At 34.0% G+C, this 16,201-nt stretch overlaps 1 long non-coding RNA gene across 1 annotated transcript in view; it reads left to right on the plus strand.

Annotated features, from left to right (window-relative positions):
- LOC142318412 (uncharacterized) overlaps positions 1-16,201 on the plus strand; it is a 372,758-nt gene that overhangs the window by 271,303 nt on the left and 85,254 nt on the right. Inside the window, exon 2 of the long non-coding RNA XR_012754901.1 lies at positions 4,174-4,215. This is a non-coding gene — a long non-coding RNA (uncharacterized LOC142318412). The remainder of the gene's footprint in view (positions 1-4,173; positions 4,216-16,201) is intronic.

Below are 16,201 nucleotides of genomic sequence, written 5' to 3' on the forward strand. Positions count from 1 at the left end.
CGCATGAAATCAATCAGCAGTATGCCAAACCGATCCCAAAAGACTGAGGCCATCAGTTTGGGTCCAAATGGCTGTGGCTTGACCTTTGTTGTTCTAGTTGGTGATTGAGGATGATGCGATTCACTTGACTGCCTTTTGAAATCCGTGTTTCATCGCCGGTAACAATTGAGTTAAGGAACTCATCACCTTTTTCTGTGTAGCACATCAAAAATTCCAAAGCAGATCTTATTCGGATTTTTTTGTGACTTTCCGTTAAGACGTGCGGCACCCGACTTGCACAAATATTTCTGAAGCTTAAATGGTCATGAATAGTGCGACGGATAACAGCTCTTGAAACATCAGGAAAAAGAAGGGCCAGATCGGAAATCGTTGTGCTCTGATCTTTTTCTGATTTCATCTTCGACACGTTTCAACAAGTCCTCGGTGATTATCGAGAGCCACCCCGAATGTTCTTAATCGTGCACATTAATTCTGTTATTTCTAAACCTTCACAACATTTTCCGACATTTCTTTCATTTATTACATTGTCACCGTACACAGTAACCAACTGCCTATTAATTTCAGCCGACTTAATATTTTGGTTGTTTAAAAGTCTTTCATTCTACGTATTTCACAGTCGGCGGCAACATCGATTTTCCTATTCATTTTATAATGTAATAACTCACACGTAATCAAAGGTACGAAGAAAATTTTCGTACCTTATTATGGATTTATTTAAATTTCAGCGCTTACAATAAAAGTTTATGGCATTAATCATACTCTGTAACAAAGGTGGCTTATCAGTCGGATCCACGCATTCACACCCCGACCAATGAATTGTATTGTATGAATTTCATTGAAAAGTAAAGCATTGTATTTTAGTTCAGACGTAACGACTAAATAAGATTTTCGTATATTTACAGAGGTAAATGAGAATAAATCTATACTTCTTTAAGAAATTAAACAAGTTTTATGTATGTAATTTTTCACACAAAGAATTTATTATTATTTTTATATATATATATATATAGTACGTTAAATAACAATATATAATGTAATATTTTTTCAGCCTATTCAAAGTACAGAATTAGAGAACACTTTTATCTTTACTTTTTATGCTCATCAAAACGTTTTCGGGCCTAAGCCCAACTTCAGTGATATTTTTTTTTATAAATTCTTGATTTGTTTAGTTACACATTAAGTTTAGCTTTTTACATTTTATCTTGAAAAAATTGTATGTTAATAAAATTTAAAAACATTTAAAAAATTCAGAACAAATATTTGTTCAGTCAAGAGACCTTTACATTCTCTTGACTGGATTAAATTAAATTATCTGGGTTATAAGGTTATAATTGTGATTATTTTCTAAGATATGTCTAGCAAATTTGGTTCGTTCTTTATTTCCCCTATTTATACAATTAATGTGTTCATTAATTCTTATCGAAAAAGATCGGTTTGTTATCCCGATATATTCCAAATCGCAAATTAATCATAATTACAACCCAGATAATTTTATTAATATACTAGAATATTCCAATAACCTTCATAAAACAAATATTATTGAAAAACATTATATATACTTAAATAATAAAAATTTGATAAATGAACTAACGAAATATGATAATGATGTATCATTTCAACAAATATTAAACAATAATTTTGATTCTTAGAAACACATAGCAATTGAGAGCTTCTTACTGACATGACGGACAAAGTCGACATCATTTTTAACCTTTGGCGATCAATTCATGTATTTATAATTTTTGTTTTCAAAATTTAAAATTCATTTAATATATTAATCTGTGAACGAAATAATTATAATGCATAAGACATTAATGTTCCTGATGATGGATTAATATCCGAAAGCGTTCGGACATAATAATAAAAATAGTTGGTAAGAAGAAATTAATAATTTATTTATATCAGTACCAACGGGCCATGATTAATAAAATTAATATATATATATATACAAGCCAGTCACTTCCCATCTAGCGAGGGGCTCTTTCCCCTAGACCTCCTTGTGTTCATTAAACGTATACTAGTGAGAAACCTGTTCAATTTATAAAGACTATCTGTGTTATATCTAATTTCTTCAGAGCAACAGTTTGATCATCACAGAACCCAAAATTTTGAGTGATTTGAAGGATTCGAATTTGAAAATAATCGGCTTTCATCTTAAAAATAATAGTTATAGCTGGTTACCCGTCCTTCGTACGGGAAAAATTTATTTATTTCCGGTTCTTAGCGTTATCCGACAACACCAGTGGGAGGTGACGGTACTTAGTTTCTCTTCTTTTTTTTAATTATTTTTTTATTTATTTTAGCCTTACCGACATTCTATGTAGGTTAGAATCTCGGTTAGACTTTCGGGATTACAGACAGTGAGGCTACCATCATAACATTTTGAATATTACATAACAAAAATTAAGCTTTGTAGCTGTATGAATAATAATCAGGTTAAATTAATAAATTATAAATATACTAGCATTTCCCGTCGTGGCTTCGCTCGCTCTATATTACTTGCGATTCCGGTAGAGGTCAGTTTTTATTTTTATTTTATGTTTTTAGTCAAGTAACGGAAGACAGGTTAAGCCAGTCGCGTAGCACATACAACAATGACAAATGCTTTGTTGGTTGAGCAGCCTTTTAAAAAGGTTTGTTCACCGTCGCACCTCTTAAAAAATCGAAATTTAAAAAAAAACCGAAAATGGTTTTAAGATATTTACCTAAAGATTATTTGCAAGCTCAAATTTAGTGAATATCTCGTATAGTATGGTGAAATGGGGAAAATTTTAAATCATTGTTCAAAATTTTGTTACCTTTCTTCACCCCTTTCAAGGTCAAATTTTGAAAAATGTAGAAGTTTGATTTGCTGATGATATAGTAATTCTAGCCGAGAGTAAAAAGGATTTAGAAGAAACAATGAACGGCATAGATGAAGTCCTACGCAAGAACTATCGCATGAAAATAAACAAGACAAAACAAAAGTAATGAAATGTAGTAGAAATAACAAAGATGGACAACTGAATGTGAAAATAGGAGGAGAAAGATCATGGAGGTAGAAGAATTTTGTTATTTGGGAAGTAGAATTACTAAAGATGGACGAAGCAGGAGCGATATAAAATGCCGAATAGCACAAGCTACACGAGCCTTCAGTAAGAAATATAATTTGTTTACATCAAAAATTAATTTAAATGTAAGGAAAAATTTTTGAAAGTGTATGTTTGGAGTGTCGCTTTATATGGAAGTGAAACTTGGACAATCGGAGTATCTGAGAAGAAAAGATTAGAAGCTTTTGAAATGTGGTGCTACAGGAGAATGTTAAAAATCAAAGGGTGGATAAAGTGACAAATGAAGAGGTATTGCGGCAAATAGATGAAGAAAGAAGCATTTGGAAAAATATAGTTAAAAGAAGAGACAGACTTATAGGTTATATACTAAGGCATCCTGGAATAGTCGCTTTAATATTGGAAGGACAGGTAGAAGGAAAAAATTGTGTAGGCAGGCCACGTTTGGAATATGTAAAACAAATTGTTAGGGATGTAGGATGTAGAGGGTATACTGAAATGAAACGACTATCATTAGATAGGGAATCCCCGAGAGCTACATCAAACCAGTCAAATGACTGAAGACAAAAAAAAAAAGAAAAGAAATTGGTTTTCAGGTATTCTCCTGAAAATTATACACAGAATTAAGTAAATTGTATATCTTTATTTATTACCGAGAAATTAAAAAAGTTACAACTTTTTTCATTGTTATTCCATTTTTACTCTTTAAAATTGGAAGTTCAAAAATCGTTTATACAAATATTCATCAATCTATCTTCTGTAATTTTTATAGGGAGGTGATTATGACTCAGAAAGGAGAGCTTGTTAAATAGGAATATACATATATTGCATTAACTTTCATTGTTATCATTTATATATCATGGAGGTCACCAATTCACCAACCTCCATGGTAGTGTCACTAGGTTTCATCCGGAAGGTTCTTGGTTCGAATCCTAGACAGGCTTGTTATCTTTTATAATTAAATTTAATTGGGCAGTTAGCCAGTAGTTGCTGAAATAAATAAATAATATTTATACGTAATTTTTATATTCGCTTAATAATTACATAATTTATTATTTATTAACGTTTATTATTATTTGGTAGTTAAATATAGAATTATATAATCTTTTCCTGTTTTTTTTTTCAGATTTCTGTCATTTTAATGTTTAAAGTCCGGAAGCAGCATTCTGTGAGTATAATTTTCTATTTGTAATGCATAATTTTATAGTAATAAAAACAATAAAAAATATTGACTTCTATCCAACAAACGTAAAATATAATTAATAGAAACAAAAAAAATTATATTAATAACAGAAAAAGCCAGCAACCGGGTGCTTGACTACTCTTCTCGTACCCAAATTTATGTTCGGTCTGTAGAGAGTTTTACAGACTGCAGCTTAGGAGGATAAGTGGAACATTATAACATAAAAGTATACAAGTAAAGTAAGTAAGTAAGTGTGTAACAAAAATTATTCTACTCTTTGAGTAAAATCTTGAAATACGGTACTGGCCATATCTCCCCACTCCTTTTTGTCGATTTTAACCAAACATATATGCCAACAGTGATCCATATTCAGAATTCAACGTAAAATATTACATAAAAATCAGCTAATTTCGGTTTGCAGATATTAAGGAAAAGATTTGTTGACGTAAAAAGCAAAAATATTTAAGTTTATTATATCCCATCCCTCAATGAAGTAGCCTAAATACATCACCAAAAATATAAATTAATGTAATGAATCATGTTTATTTTCTGCAACCGGTTTTTCTAGCTATTGAGAGCTCTCTCTCTCTGTCTATCTGCCTGCCTGTGTGTGTGTGTACGCGCGCGCGCGTTTGTGTGAGCAATTGCAATTACCGCTACTGGCTTGCCAGGCCTGACGTAGCTGCAGAAGTAGTGCAATGTAACATAAATGTACCAGTAAACGTTTAGACTTGAAGAGACTCAGGTCGACCACTCCTGAGAAGTGTGATTAATTTAAATACAACCATCAAGAAAACCGGAATCCACAGTTTAGCGTTAAAATCCTTGTAAAAGTAACTACCTGTATAAGTATTCGGACCTCGACTTTGAAAATAAGCCGATTTTACGCTGACCAACCCGGCGGGTTTAATGTAATGGAATCGTGTAATTAATGAAAAATTTTGATTGAATCCAGAAGTAACAAAAAAAAAGTTGTTCTTTGCTCAAATCCCTATGTGGGGGTTTGAATAAAACCAAACACCATCGTTAAGTATTTTACTATCAAGGGATATTAAATTATGTAAAAAGATTTGCTCAACCGTTGAGTAAAAGTTTAAATAAGGGATCCATTAGATCTGTATCTCCTTGCCCACTTGACCGATTGTTACCAAACTTAAACGGCATCAATAGCGTATATCATGCCAAAACCATTATGCTAAATTTCATCAAAATTTGTTCATCCAGCCTTGAAATATCCACTGTTTACTGTACTGAATTTGTCTTCCACAGATGAGGTCAATAACTTTTGAACTGCCTTCACTTTACATGTGATGAGAGAGGATCAACGCCAATATATATCTGTCAGGCCGACTTTCGCATGAACTTATCGGAGCTATGTTACATAGCATTTAATATGTCTTGCGGTTTTTCTTCATGAAATAAGAGAAACAAATTTCTGAAAAATTCCCGTATTATGAACATTTTTTGCTTTTTCCTTGACCTGTCATGTGAACTTTTACTGTTCCGGCTATAGCGATATATATTGGTATATCTATAACGGGAAAGTACATAGGTCGATAAAAGAAAATCGAAAAAAATTGGTCTTTTTTTAGTTTTTTTCTTTAAGGAGATATTTAAAATCAAACTTTAAGAAAAAAAGAAGTAGATTTAAATAAATCGTTAATAATCTGCAGAAAACCTTTTTTATTCCAACAAATCTAATTTTGTCATAAAGATGTGTGTTCGTGTATACGTACGTAAGTATGACTCTGTATTTGGTCGTATAACTCTGGGCCCCATTGACACATTGTCTTTAGACTTGGTAGACAGGTATTACTTTCGGAGAGGAAGAATGTATTAAGTTTTTGTAAAAATTGGGGGGAAAAAAGGTGATAGCGTTTTGTCCGGAATAAAATTTCAAATCTTTACCAGGGAACTTTAGCAAAAGAGTTTTCTTACAAAAGTTGAATTTTTTTCAATGTCACAAATAACTAGAGATTTTTAATTAATATTAAAAAATCTTTCTTTTGTTAGATACATCTTGCTTCAGAAAAGTAGTTAATAGGGGTTTTTGCATCTATATTATCAATATCAGTAGGCCTTCATATCACTATGAAAATGTTTGGTCAATCTCACTCCATGGTCTTTTATAAAAAAATTTTTTTTAATCTTTAAAAATGTTTTTAAATTTAAATCCATTTCATAAGTTACCCATTGATTTTAAAGTATACAAATTTTAATTTTTTGATACACTTACTCTTTGGTATATCTTGGAAAAAAGGTGACAACAAAGTTGTTACATTTACCCGGAATTAGTTATTTATTCTGATATACTGAAAAAATGACACGAAAAAAGTAAAAAAAGTAAAAAATCTATATTTTTAAACTTTGATCGGTTCCCCCGCCGTCAATATTCCCCAAAATAATTTTTTTGGACCATTTTCATTAGTATTTTGCTTCAGAAGACAAAAAAAAAAATCGGTTAAAAAGTGTGCAATAAATAAAATATAGCTTTTTTCGAATTTGGACGCATTTTTTTTATAAAAAACGATAAGATAAGTATGTACGTTGCCGGCCTCTGTGGCGCGAGTGGTAGCGTCTCGGCTTTTCACCCAGAGGTCCCGGGTTCGAATCCCGGGCAGGCATGGCATTTTTCACACACGCTACAAATCATTCATCCTCTGGAGTAACTCTACTCTGTGTAACTGTACTCTGAAGTAACTTAACTGTGGACTCGGAGGTTAAACAAACAGGGAAAAAAAAATTATGTACGTAGGCGTACACTGAGCTTAATACAAAAAGTGGAATAAAGTTAGTAAAATTTTGAACAAGCTTTACACCCCAAATAAACAATATACTACATCCCTTGGAGATATTGACTCCAAACTTTTACCAACAAATTGTCCCATACGAGTATACACAAATCTCTGCCAGGTTTCATCAAAATCCAGTCAAAATTTACTAAGGTTCATGACTTGGGATCCCTTAAGTTTTTGGGGTCCGTTGGTCAAGAAACCTCGAGAAAACCCAAACCCCATTTTTTTTTTACCGATTACCATACTTTCCTTCTTGCAGCATAGCTCTAGAGCTATAGTAAAAATTAGCCAAAAGTTTTCATCCTCTTCCTAGAAAAATTAACAATTTGATTATTTAGAATTTTATTTGTATCTAAATTTTTTAAAAAATTAAAAAAAAATCCTTTTTTAAATTTATTTTCATCACTAAGGGATTATTTTCTTAAAAAATAATAATACCCAAATACATATCCTTAATATAGGTGCCCCAAAAATGAAAACTAAAATTTTTCATAGTTTCAAATTTTTAATACTTTAAACGTATTTTGTTAAATAATAAAGTCACTAAAATAACTTAATATCCTTCCCCTAATGGAGGATCTAACAAATTTAAAAAAATAAATTTAAAAAAAAACGATTTTCTTTTTTTAAATTTTGATTGTAATTTATTTAAAATCAATTTTAGTGAATATTTTAAGCATTAAAAAACCCGATGCATGAGCTCCAAACTTTTAAAAGTTTGAAAGAATATTTTTCGAAATTGCGATGCTAAGTTACCAGTATTGAAAATTTGGGTTGTTGCTTTATTTTGTTGAGTAACTATTTCAAAATTAAAATGAAAAGATTTAAATATAATCAAAATGGATTTAAATGTATTTTCAATTCATTGAATAAAATCTACATCGGAAAAGAATTTCCATTTTTTTTTTCAAAATTTTAATGAGAGAAATACGGCTACCAAAATATGGCAAAAACATCCTGGAACGCTACATGTATTAAATGAACGCATCAATTTTTCTTTTCCATGTGGAAGTCGAGTTTAATTAATAAAGTGGAAAGTTATGTTGTTTACTTTACTTCTTAATGGCATTTCTCAGCTGTATGAAAGTTAAGGTTAGAATTTGGTCGTGTGAATTACTATCTACATAATACAATAGCAATAACATAGGGGGAAAGGTCTTTTTACGGTCTACCCCGACTCTATCATCGTTTCCTTTAACCACTGTTAACTGTTAACTATGAACACATTCAGTATAGCACTCGGTTCTACAGTTGTTGCTTTTAATCAGGTAAGTTTTGTTATTTATTCGTCATATTTATATCTGAAAATGTATTAGATTATTTTTATAATTGCTACCACTGGATAGCAACTTGAATAGAATTTTTCATTTTATGCGATAAGTTGAAATGAAAAATGGTTCGTTTATTTATGAATATTTTTAGAAGAATTGTGAACATGTAATTTTTGTGATAATTAATTCTTAAAACGGCATTCAACATATATAAGATAAATATAATAAACATTTACTGAAATTAGACAGATGCAATATAAATATTGATTATTCCTGATAACACCATTATTTATTTCATCACAATAAGTTTGTATGTGTGTGCATGTATGTAATGTAATATAACGCGCTCGCGAAGTTCATCCAATAATTAAAGAGACAAATGATTGTATAAAAATTATTTGCATCCCACTCAATGTGTAGACAGGGGTGGACCCAGCAACTGAATTTGCGGGGGGAGGGGGGGGGGGGGCATTGGGAACATTTACCTACTCCTTTCTAATCGGGTTGAGTATATAATATTTCATACACTTTTATCGGATACATTTACTTTTATTCTGAACTATTTTTAAACATGAAAAAACGTTTAATCAATCGTTAGTATTGCTGTGACAAAAGAAACTCTAAGCGGTAGCTTATATATATATATATATATATATATATAAAGAAAAAATGGTATTGATAAGTTTAATTTTAAATGTATGCATATATACATAAGGGAGTCTCGAAACGTGGCACGTATAGTGACGGGAGGTAGCCCTCTTGCCTAGGCCATTTTGGCCCACCTGCATTCAAGAGCAGTGAGTCGGGGTGTGTCCGATGATGGCATGGGGGACCCTCAAGGGTGGATTGAGGGCGCGAGGCTGTGGGTGTACGCTGTGCATGCCTATAGCCTGTTTATAAGAAGTATTCAACTGCCACGGCACCCTGGCGCGACTGATATACTGCTCAACGGCGGTTCTGGTCGCCCCGAGGGTGCTTAAACAACTATAAATGAGACTCGTAGAAGAAAGAAAGAACGATATGGTATTGATAAGCTGAAATTTTAATTTTTATGGTCTTTTGAGAACCTATCTCAAATTTTAATATTGAGGCCCTTTACACCCCATAAGTGTTTGTGATTGTCCTTGTCTTTATGTCTTAAATGTTTTGTGCTTTTAAATAAAATGTAAGGCCCCTTTACACCCTTACATATGACGATCCAGATGGTGATAGTAGTTTCTTTTAAAGATTATGACGAGGGCTAATGACCTTAGCAGTCGATGCCCATAAAAATTCAGAAAAAAAAAAGTATTGCTGTAAAAGAAGTAAAAATGGACGGTTTCGCCAAAACCAAAAAATTGCTTTAGTTTCTTCAACTTAATTTCTATTTCTAAAAATTAAGCTGTAGGTTATTCGAACTGACCCTCACGTGGAATACAGAAAAAAAATTAATTTTAAGCTCGGACTGTATAGTCCTAATAACTTTAATCAAACAATCAAAATTATATAATAATATAAGATGGGATAAAAAATAATACGATGAAGATTTAAATTAAGTTAATTTTTATTTGTTCGTTCATTTCAATATTTATGATTAATCCATTACAATCTAAAATTTTACATAATAATAATAATAAGAATACAAAGTAATTTATTTACGAAATAACTTTATCTCGATGATTACGCATCTTAGTATACCGATCGATAACGCGATCTATTATATCAATTTGTATGTCGTTATGAAGATGCATTAGAGCAAGTGACGTCAGCCTCTGTTAATTACCCATTAAAAAAATATGTTAATTACAAAGTTGCAACTTCCAACTGGTTATTTTGACAATACAGTGTATTGGTAAAATATTTAAATTCTTTGCAAGTGGATTCTTAAAATGAAAGGGCTTCGGGGCCTTTGGGGGCATGTCCCCCTCTGGATCCGTCACTGCGTGTACGTAAATATGTGCTCAAAGTAATTTTCATTAGCGGCATCTGAATTTTGAATTATTCTATAATAATTTACTTTATATTAAATGTCACCTAACCGATCAGGGCTAGCTTCGCTCGCCTTTCCAATCTAGCCAGAGGGCATCGCTCCCTGGATCTCCGCTGTGTTTCACAAAAAAACAGCGGAGATTGTGTGAATAATACTGATAAATAAGACATACTCGTATTTGTTTAACTTTTGACAGTTCAATTTGATCGGCCAAAATTAACAATTAAAACCAATGAAATTTCGATAAGTATGTTAATTTAAGCTAATAATAATAATAAAATTAATAAAAATTTAATTATCTAACCAACCGACTTTCAAATTTGCAGCACACATTTGTGTATCCCAAGGAAGATGATAGGCCATAGGCCTATCATCTAAATCACAGATAATAAATCTAAAGACACAGATTGAATTACCGACGAAGAGTTCCGAACATTGAACAATCTAGGAGTAAATGGTTCACGGACCATTTTACATAGCACGGGTCATTTCTGTTGAGAAGAGCCAAATAGCTGGGCGTGAGTTATCTTTGTGTGCCCAATTCTCAGTCGCGTTAGTATGGCTTTTCTGTTGTCTGGGAGACAAGGTTTCTCGAAGATGTTCTCCTGGATGCTACGTAAGGCCGTGTAAGGACTCAGCAGCCAAAAATTATTCCATTCACTATAGTTTGCAATGTTTATAGCTTGCTACATGTTTATAGTTTGCCACTTCACCTTCGTGAAGTAGCTGTCATACGTTAATTCCAATTAGAGGCCATTTGTTGCTGCTCTCTTGGCAGCCTCATCAGCTCGTTCGTTCCCGAAGATGCTGCAGTGGTCCGGTACTCATAAAGATCAATTAAAATTGATTTTAATCTATGGTATACCTTTAACAAGTTTATAATAGTATTAACTGCTATTAATTAATTATTGTAATTTTATTTAAGTTCACTTCTACATTTCTCTCTCTCTCACTCTATCTCTCTCTCTCTCTCTCACTCTTTCTCTCTCTCTCTCTGTTCAATTAATTACTTATAATTGTAAATTAATGTAACAATATGTGATTGGAAATAAATAAAATAGGATTATGGTAGTGTCCGGTTGGAGTGGTAAAGTGATTGACTATTCACCTGGTGCTATTCCTTTTCAGTCAGTAGTAACAGAAAAAGAACAGCGTTACTATTTTGTCAATGCTTTGACAAAAGAGCGGATGTGATAATAGCGTGGTGTACTGAATTTAATCCGCATGTAAATAGATTAATCTTTATTCTGATCTCAACATAATAATACATTGTATAAATAACATTAATAAATTATAAATATAAAAACAAATTATATGATAAAGATATCATATAATATTTAAACTCCTTACTAATTATTTGAGATATAAATAAATAAAATAATTTTAAAGTAAATATATTAAATACTAGCTGGCCCGTCTATCCAAAACCTGCACCCTCGTTCAGGTCATCTCGGAGCCAACTCAGGGGCTCCTCGGGACCTACCCCACGGCCACAGAAGTTGCTTCGTTCGCCATTTCCAATCTGCCGGGAGGACCGGCGCCCTGACAGCTTGGTTCAGTCGCCATCCCATCTACCCGGAGGACTTCAACCTCTGGACCCCGCACTGTATGTTATCCTCATGGTTGTGAAAATAATACTGATAAATAATAATTATAATATTCAGGCTTTACAGAAACCTGAAAAAGAAACTAATTTACAAAAGATAGAATAATAGTAACATTTAAAAAAAAATTATAGTCGCATCAACAATTAAGATTATTAGCGACTTATCAGTGAAATGTAACTGTACCGGTAAATTTGTAGTCTTGAACAAACTCAGATCGACTACGTGTGATTAATTGAAACCCAACCACCAAAGAACACTGGTATCGACGATCTAGTATTCAAATCCGAATAAAAGTACCTTTAAAACTACCAAATAAAACTACCTTTATTAGGATTTGAACCTGACAATTTCGACTTCAAAATCAGCTGATTTACGACGACGATTTTTCCACTAGATCAACCCGGTCGGTTAGAGTAATAGTAACTATGGTAACTGAAGTCGTTCCGCAGGGGTCTGTACTTGGACCCCTACTTTGGAACATCTTCTATGATGAAATTTTCAGATTTCAATTCCTGCCGGGGGTGAATGTCGTAGAATACGAGGACGACATCTTACTGCTAGTGGAGGCCAATACCTTAGATGAAGTGGAGGACAAGGGGAATGTTACTTTACAATTAGTTAATGAATGGCTCGTCAACAACAGTTTGGAAGGCTCTCCTTCCAAATGCAAGAGTATCCTCTTCACTGATAGGAGGATACTCAGAAGATTAAAACTGCGCCTGAGAGAAGAGGCAATTGTCGAGGTGGAAAGTGCTAAATATCTAGGGGTGTTACTGGATAAACACCTCAAACACCCCAGTCATGTGGACATGATCTGCGACAAGTGGAAACAACAATTCGTGCCTTGCGAGGTCTCTTTGCGGGACAAGTAATCCCGCGTGCGTCGAAGAGACGTCTTATCACCTCGGTGATAACATCGTCTCTGTTGTACGCCGCCCCGGTATGGGTTGATGCGGTTAATGTCAAGTGTAACAGAAGAAAATTAACTAGCACTCATAAGAAGTCGCTTCTGGGCGTAGTTTCGAGGTACCGAACCTTATCGTATGATGCACTGTGCGTGCATGGACCAGAAGAATTATCCCGGACCTGGATGCTTGGCTAGATCGATCTCGTGGCGAATAAGATTATCACACAACGCAACTCATGTCGGGACATGGTGCGTTTGAACAATACCTGCATAGGTTTGGCTGGAGAGAGTCACCCATCTGCTGTTACTGCGATGCGGTTGACGATACTAAACACAATATCTTCGTGTGCAGACGATGGGAGGAACATCGTATAAATGCATGTCCGGAAATTGGCATAAATTAGCTATATTTGCAAGAGCAGTCCTCAGAATAAAAGAAGATGATGCAAGACGACTGGGATACTGAGGGTTTTAGTTTACAGCAGGGCTGGGCGGACAGCCCCGTTCGTGAGGGCTCACATGCACTGATGAGTGGGTTCCCGTGATGGAGTGGGGACTCCTGGGGTTCGTTAGGTGTGAATGAATGAAAAGACTGAGACCCGGCCGGCGGTGTGGGTTCACGGATACATTTTGGCGGCTTCGGCTCCTGCGTCGTCGATTTGAGGCTGGCAAAAGGAAAGACTGAGACCCGGTCTCCGGCGGGGGTGCTGGGAACGGCATGGCCGGGCCTGTTTTCTTCTGTTGGAGATTAGTGCCAGCCAATTAAAAGATCCAGAAAGGACACGTTCCCGAGTCGGGTATACTTAATTGGATGTCCGGCTCGGAGATGTAAGGGGGGATGTATATATATATATATATATAGACATATACATTTCCGGACAAACGTGATCTGTTAGATCGAGAGTTATCTGATGTATGCATAAGTTAGCCTTCAACCTATTAACAAATATCCTACTAAACAAATATATCGTTTGAATTTTGAAAATCAGACGATTGTTTGCAGAGATATTATAAGAGCACCCCATTGCACCTCTGAAAACAGCACCCCAGGAGCACTCCGTTTGTTACCAGTGAATGGTAATGATCGATCTAGCCTCCCACCAGGTCTTTGCATCACCTCACCACTCTAGCCTCACAGCCAGTCCCCACGGGAAGCCCGTTATTGTTAAACAAAAAAAATTTAAATTTAATTAATATTATTTTATTTAACGTAAATTTAATTCTATTAATTAAAATTCTATTTTATAATACGTATTATTAATTTGATTGTTTCCAGTCATTCAGTTCAAACCCAGCTCACACTGTGATAGACACTATCAGTTCACAATTAATTAAAGGTTGTAATTCAACCGGCAAATCTCCATTACTACACACACACACACATTATATGTATATATATCGTGTATATATATATATATATATATATACACACACGATAGCGTAAAACCATTTTTAATGCTCTTTCCCATCGTTTGCAAGATAAATCACCTGAAATATAAACATTACAGGAATATTGTATGACCTTCAAAAACGTGTAACTTGTATAACACTATCTCTGCACAAACCTATCACCCGTATAACACCATCTCTGATGGTTAGCCGTACGACATTCAAAAATGGTCCAAGGTCATATGTGTAACTACATATCTCAATGCAAAATGTTCTGCTCTTTTCAGTGCTGGGGTCAAAAATAGGTCAATCCATTTAAAACAAATCGTGTTAAATTAAACATAAGATCAAGGTCAAATTCAAGGGCACAATGAGGTGTTCCCCTTTAATGTGAGTAAATTTTGTTTAAGTCATTTTTTTGTATTGTGGGTAGTTCACGAGAAAATCGCCTGTGGCTATTAAAATGAAACACCATATACATTATGGTGTTTATATATTGAGATGAAATATATCTAAAAACCTTCTCAGTTATGCCAAGAAACATGGGTTAAAATTTCATTGGGATTTATCGAGTAGTTTTTTGTTTATTCCGAACAAACAAAAACCATCTTCGTCTATGTAATAATAAATATATAGAAGTATAGATACGAGGTTCAACTGATAAATTTTGCACGCTAGCGTGCTACACGGAGACAAAGTTATTATCGAGTTGAGCGTGGCAGCACACAATAGCTAAAATACCCCTCTACAAACCTGCGATAATGCGTTGAAATCCGTTCATCGGTTTGGTTTCAGTAACAGTTAAAATGGAGTCCAGTACAGCCAATATGTCAACACGGTTAAAACGCGCGCCGTGATCGAATTTTTAACAGCAGAAAATGTGAATCCTACGAATATTCATCGTTAAAAGCGGTTTACGGTAGCAAAACTGTTGAGAGCAGCACTGTAAGTAGGTGGGTTGAAATTTCGCGAATGTGAATCTGGTAAAGCGACAATTGAGAACGCATCTCGAAGCGGAAGACCAGTTTCTGTGTCTGACGAGACACAGAACAACAACAAGAACTGACCAACATCGTTGTTCAGTTTGGCATATCTAAAGAACGAGTAGGCCATATTATCGAGCGGTTGGGTTATCGTAAAATCTGTGCACGTTGGGTACCGTACAAACTCTCTGATAGCTCTTTGTGGTAATTGAAGTTCGAACCTACTCTGCATCCGCCATATTCGCCGGATTCGGCTCTGTGCGACTTCCACTTCTTCTCTCATCTCAAGAGGAATCTCAAAGGTAATCATTACTCCACCGACTATGAGATGAAGCAAGCTGTGGCCACTTGGATCCGAGAAAGACTGCCAGAATGTTTCAGTGACGGAATGTAAAAACTAGTCACACGTTAGGAAAAGTGTATCAGTTTAAACGGGGATTATACTGAAAACTAAATACTGCATTTTGTAGCTAAGGTATTGTATTTTTATTCATTTTTTATCTCACTCCAATATCGCTTTTCATTACTATGCTACGCATATATGTGCAAAATTTATCAGCCAAGCTTCGTATAAAGAATTACTACAAAATACTTCATAATTCAGAAGCCGTTAAAGAAAATTATTTAGCGTAAATTTTATTTGTACAGTCAAAAAGATTGCAAAAGTTCTGAGATTTTAAAAAGTTTTAATTAATACTATTTAAAAATTCATGAACCAAGTAAACTGTAAATAATATTATACCTAATAGTACTGTAAATAAATTGGTGGGAAAATATTTAAACAGTTTGGAAATTTATTAATAATGGCAACAAAAGCATAATTAGGCCGTTTGTTGTAAGCCGAAGTATTGTATTGAGTTATAAGAAAAGAAAAAGAATTGCTGCCTGGTTTCATAAATGTAGATATTGTTTTTCTAATAATCGCTATCTATCCTTTTCAGCAAAGACTGAAAATTCATAAAAACAAAGACAAACTAACATTTTTAATTTCATAAATAACAGTCTGCACGATCAATACTTAAGGGCGCGTAATAAATACAGAATATTCAT

The sequence above is a fragment of the Lycorma delicatula genome, chromosome 1 (assembly GCF_047948215.1).
Source record: "Lycorma delicatula isolate Av1 chromosome 1, ASM4794821v1, whole genome shotgun sequence".
Taxonomy (NCBI): domain Eukaryota; kingdom Metazoa; phylum Arthropoda; class Insecta; order Hemiptera; family Fulgoridae; genus Lycorma; species Lycorma delicatula.